This window comes from Polyodon spathula, chromosome 5 (assembly GCF_017654505.1).
Source record: "Polyodon spathula isolate WHYD16114869_AA chromosome 5, ASM1765450v1, whole genome shotgun sequence".
In the NCBI taxonomy this organism is placed as follows: domain Eukaryota; kingdom Metazoa; phylum Chordata; class Actinopteri; order Acipenseriformes; family Polyodontidae; genus Polyodon; species Polyodon spathula.
Genome location: NC_054538.1, coordinates 50722489 through 50728484, shown reverse-complemented (window position 1 = coordinate 50728484; position 5996 = coordinate 50722489). Strand labels below are relative to the sequence as shown.

General features: G+C 35.9%; 1 protein-coding gene across 1 annotated transcript in view; it reads left to right on the top strand.

Moving 5' to 3' along the window:
• The first annotated feature begins 1386 nt into the window (after nt 1–1386).
• The window catches only part of c5h6orf120 (chromosome 5 C6orf120 homolog), a 10855-nt gene continuing 6245 nt past the window's right edge, over nt 1387–5996 (top strand). The window contains exon 1 of the mRNA XM_041250723.1: nt 1387–1669. The gene's annotated coding sequence lies outside the window, so the exon portion shown is untranslated. The remainder of the gene's footprint in view (nt 1670–5996) is intronic.

The window sequence follows — 5996 nt, the reverse complement described above, 5'->3', positions numbered from 1 at the left end:
AGGGAACAGTGTCTATTAAAAATACTTTGTATATTTATTAATTAAACTGCTTCATTTAAAAATATGTAAATTTACGCCTCTAAAATTATCAGCTTGTATTTACATTCTTAGCTCAGTTCTCAGCTACGGTTGCAATTCATGACTGAACAGTTTTGAATACTCTTAACAGTAGTTTTTAATGTTATTTAATGTATTTTTACTTATATACTCTTAAACTTTATATTGATATACAGATATCAAAAGATCATCCCTCGGAAAAATGAAAAGGGAGATATTACTATGTTCTTCAATATTGCAAAAACCTCCGAGGCATTACTGTAGTTGTTGTCTAACCAAACCACGCCTCAATCATGACTGCTCATGAATATGCTGACAGCAGCAATTTCTGACAGAACTTCGGCGATGAAGAGCTCTTGTCAGGCCAGGTGAAAACATCGATCGTAGAAATAATAACATGTATGTGTTAAGGAGGGGTGTCTCTAAATAAATCCAGGTGAATCGTGTTTAAAATGCAATCGTTTTAAAAAGAGAAGTCGTAGCACAGGAAATAAGGCAGATTTTACTTTACAGATAGAGGAAAAGCCGCTACCAGAACTCTTAGGATTCCCATGATGCACCACTTATGCACAGGCGGAAGTTCCAATGTTAAATCAGCGGAGTTGGCCATCTTGTATAAGATCTTTATTATTCCTTCTGCTGCTTGCAGGACCCAACGTCACCACTAAGGCAGAAATAACCTTTGACAGCACGATCGATTGTAGACGCCCCGCTCCTGATTAACAATGTTCAAATATAGGCTTTAAAAAGTTAAATTGCCAAATTAACTTGAAAGTTGCCAAATGAACCATATCAGGGTTCAGTGATTCACAAGGCACCACTTTTCCTATCACTAGTATGCACCAAAACATTCAACATTTCCTGTATGTTATATCATTTAATTAATAAACACAATTTCCATTATAATTATTAATACATATTACACTATTATATATTTTTGATCAATAACTACAGTAGGCGTGTGATTGTAATAGGTATTTACCAGTATTACGTTCTTAATGTATGCTTGTGTTTAAAAAGGGGTTTTAAAAAACTCAAAAAATAGTTCACAAATCACTCCTAATCAGTGACAGCATATAACAAAAACAAATAAACCCAAACTAAAAAAAGTTATTCACATATTCTAACGTGGCTTACTATTTTATACTCAGATACTGTTGGAAAATATACCATTGGGAAATATACCAGTGTTATGAAAGTATACAGTTCTCTCAGACCTACAACCATTTGAATTATGCTGTGATCTGTACCTTGGCAGCGGCTGCGTGCACAGTGTAGTTTTCCAGGCTCCCTTTAGGCGCATTCATATGACGTTAGGCTAAACAGACGATGGAATTTGGAATTAATGTCAGTGCAAAGGTTTAGCCGTGTTTATTTCGGTTTTAGTGAAATCCATAGTCTTACTGTTTATATTAGTACCAAGAGTTACAATTTAATATTGTTTATTCTCTATTTAATTTGGATACTTTAGTACTATACGGACTTCACAGGAATGTAATAACTTTATCATGGGCTACACTGTTTCTCGCGAGATCTGCCCTGGCTACACCTTAGTTTCTTCTAAATGGAGTTCGTGTTGCCTCATTTAGGATTTCGGTTTAGTAAAGCAAGGGTAAGTTTCTCAAAACTGTTCTTGTTAGGCTGCTCGTATGTTTATCTTATTGTGCATTCGACTTGCTAAAAACAAGTGCTGCACTACCGAGACTAGTAAGAAGCGCACCAGTCTTAACTTTCCCTAATGTACTGTGTGTTTTATTTATATATTTCAGTTTGTTTTTAACTATAATAATTACACCCGGTTAAGTAAAACAGCAGTCCCCAAAAGCAATGAAAATGATATGATCAGCTGGCAATTTACAAACAAACACTCAATAAGTGATTGCACTGGGAGAGCAGTGTGTATGGTCAAGCAGATCACTTTATTAAATCAGCTTTGAATTCGAACGCACGATATTGGTGTTGGCCGTGCTCGTCTTTGCAAGGGCGGTCAAATGTGTTTTTAAATTTAAACAAAGTAATATACATTGATTTTAATAATCCGTTTTAACCTTACTTAAAGATATTGGAAACAAACCAAAAAGTATTTTTTTAACCATCAAAAAAGCCTTTTAATGCGCAAAACTCAGCTGATTATTGTCTTGAACCAGAAGTCCATCTTGGATTTACTGCACGCTGAACTGAGTTTCAGTAGTTACACAAATAAAAAAAAAATGTTATTAAAATAACATAGCCATTCAAAGAAAACAATTTACGTGTGCTGCATTTTTTAAATTTTTTATTTATTTTTGTTAAAATGGTAAATCGCTGATTTGGTTGTACAATGAATAAGTGCCAATCTCTCACTGCCACCTGTCAAAACTGAGCGGCAGCTGCTCAGTGTACTGCAGTAAAAACGGGTAGGAGTCAAAAAGGTAGTATTATGATTACAACATATAAATATGTGATTATTAAGTGCTTGTTAAAGGAAACGAATTTGTCTTTTAAATGCAACACTATAAATGTTATTATTTTAATATTTAATTGGAAGTTGAGACAGGCCAGTCAAACGTGAAAGTGCATCAATCCCCAACCCTATAACCCCGAAACCACACCTGATGTGTTAATAATTCAAAGTAGTATGTCTTCCTGACATAGCAATAAACAATTGTGTGCTTTTTGAGCAATAGCTAAAGGGCTTTTCACACTTGCCTGTTCGCCCCAGAGCAACCCCTGGACGAATAGAGCAAGGCAAATGTGAATGCACTCAGGGAGAGTCGACCTCGGGTTGGATGGTGTAGTGTGAAAATGGCTTAAGTGGTTAGGGCTTCAAAATACCGCTTCAAAAAATTAAACTAAGTTCCAGAGGGGGAACAACAAGTTCTACTGCTGAGACTGGTCAGTCAAACTTTTACCAGTTCGATTAAGGGTCTAGTTAAGTAATTTAGAGCTTAGTTGGAATGAAACACACAGCAGACACAAGGGTCCCTAGGACCAGGGTTGGGAACCACTGACTCAGCCCAACCCCTAAAACTCAGAAACCAGACCTGTGATATGTTAATAATTCAGTGTATTTCACATTGAACGTAGTACCATAAGAAAATGAACTAGTGCCAAACTTAATTCTGTATTTTATTTCTTGGCATAACTTGATGATGCATGCAGCACGTGGCTGTGTTCAAAGGTCAGTTCGCTAGCCAGCAATCTGAAGATAGTTCTAACCCTTTGAAGGTTCATCAGGTGGCATGCACGCACTAGGCCTATGTTTTTTATTCTGTTAACAGAAACCGTTTGACAATGTGCGAATACTATAAATCATACCAAGGCGGGTATATTATTATGCCTGTAGCGGTTGTAGTGCTTCAGTAAAATATGTACCGAATACAAGACAGTGTATGAGGAGTGCTATGGTAGAATAGGTTTGAAAATTACAAAAATTACGCTAACACTAATAATTTAAATTATGAAAAAACTAAGCACAGTCCGCCCCTCCCCCCTCCAGCTCATGTTAACCAGAGGCAAATTTCTTCATTCGCTATATCGACAGCAAAGCACTGTATAGCGTAGGCTGTAATGAAAGAAATGTCTCAAAACCCTTCTGCTGTTGGGATTTTTTTTTTTGTTAAATACCCAGACGACCAAAAAAAAAAATGTTGAATGCAAACTGTGCAAGTGTTTTGTTGATGTATCATGGAGGCACATCCAGTCTCTGGGGTCACTTTACAATTGTAAGTTCATATTATTATTATTATTATTATTATGAGTAGTAGTAAAAAGTGACAGTGACTCATAACTTGCTTGGAACGGTGACTGTTAAATTAAGTTTTTGCCCTCGTCCACTGCAGTTAGTTCTGCTGCAATGCAAGCTTACTAGCAAGCAGCATCAATTACATGTAAATAAACATGTCTTTTTTTAATTATAAAAACATGATTATTGTTCTATATAACATATTTTTAAACTACATGTTAATGTTTTATTCTATTTATATGGATTGCCTGTAAAATAATAGGATTTTCAATCAAATGCAAACTAGTAACTATGGTGACGTCACCAGTAAATTATGCAACTCAGTACCGAACTTTCCTTCGGCAATGTGTTCCGAACCTTCAAAAGTCAAAATGTACCCTTCGTTACAGCCCTAAACACCTGTAAACAGGATCATGATAGTACCTTCTCATAATGGATGGTGGTATAAAAAAAAAAGAATGGGTTTGCACGGGCGACTATATGTGTCATATGATACCTAATTGTATGATCAGCATAACATGATACTGTATCAGAAGATGAGTATTCTGAAGATCAAAGCAGAATGATACTCAAGCAGTTGAGAGGAAATGGGCTTTTTAAGGGACAAATATACTAAGCGAAACCCATATTGAGAAAGTTTAACCCTACTAGCTTAATCAAAATGCCACTTTTGACTAGGGATACACTGAATCCAAGTTTTTGGGATTCAGCCGAATACCGAACCGAACGTTGACTCTGTAAAAACTGTCAAGAAAACTGAAGGAAACTGTTGATTGAAAAAACAGACCGGCAGCTACATACAAGGGACACGCACAATCTATAGTTTTGAGCCTTTTAGTTAATAGTATTTTTATTACCAAATGGAAATATATCCCTGAATAAGATTTCAGTTTTTAACTTACACAATTGACAACTAGCCCCCTCCCTCCACAACAGAAACTTCAAAATACAGAACCATTTACTTTACCTTTACAAGAAAGGAGCGCTGCATCTTTACCATAACCCACTATTTTCTTTAATGACGTTTCAACCTGTGTCACCTGATCTGAGAGTAGGGTTGCCAACAGGGTCCAGAATCTCGGGACACTTTAAGGAAAGTCAGGTTTTGTAACTCGCCTCTCTAAACTGCAATGTATTCAGTAAAATGAGTGTGAATTGCACAAACTGTCGCTAAAGTAATTGAATAATTAGTTTAAATGCACAGTGTGTGTAACACATGTCAAATAAGCCATGAAATAGTTTTCAGAATATTTTAATAAAACACAGCAGTTCCCAAATAAATCATCTTGTATTGGTACATTACAATAACATAATTTAATTTACTAAAGCATATTGTTCAACAACGTCTTGCAGTTGTAAATATGTAAATCTAAAGGTTAATGCTCTTCTGCCAGTTTTTATTTTTCATACAGCACTTAATTCCACATTAAAATTAATTTGATTCTGTCCGTGTTCTTGTTAACACGGATTCTATAGGGCCCTGTAAGACCTGAAAAAGAGCAATGCGACAGAACCAGAAGACAGAGTGGGAAGTTTTGTATTCTGAAACTATTGTATTCCACAACAGTGCAGTGACTGTTTGGCCTGAGTGAAGAGATACCAAAGAGAATATAATATCTTTGGAGATACACAACAGCGCAGGAAGTTGGTCCGTCCTTAATTAATGTCTTTAGAGTGATCACGTGGGGAAAACAGGTCAGGTTTCCTTAAAGGAGAAAAACAATCATATAGAAAGGGAAACATATATGCAGAAAACATGCAAAAATCATTTCATAATATATTTTACTGTTGAGTTGCATTTAAACGCATAATACAAATTTTAAACGAAAATATTTTTAATCCACATTTACCGTTTAAACCCTTACAGCCCTAGCCAAAATGTTTTGAATGTAATTTAGGATTAACATGTCTTGTTGCTACTTATGTGTGGGATGAAGTAGTGTAAGATATTAATCACACAAATCATGTTGATGGATATTGTGAAGTTTTCATCCAGATATGTATGATGCAATCCCAAACCATCCATCTGATTGGTTAAGAACATAAGAACATAAGAACATAAGAAAGTTTACAAACGAGAGGAGGCCATTCGGCCCATCTTGCTCGTTTGGTTGTTAGTAGCTTATTGATCCCAAAATCTCATCAAGCAGCTTCTTGAAGGATCCCAGGGTGTCAGCTTCAACAACATTACTGGGGAGTTGATTCCAGACCCTCA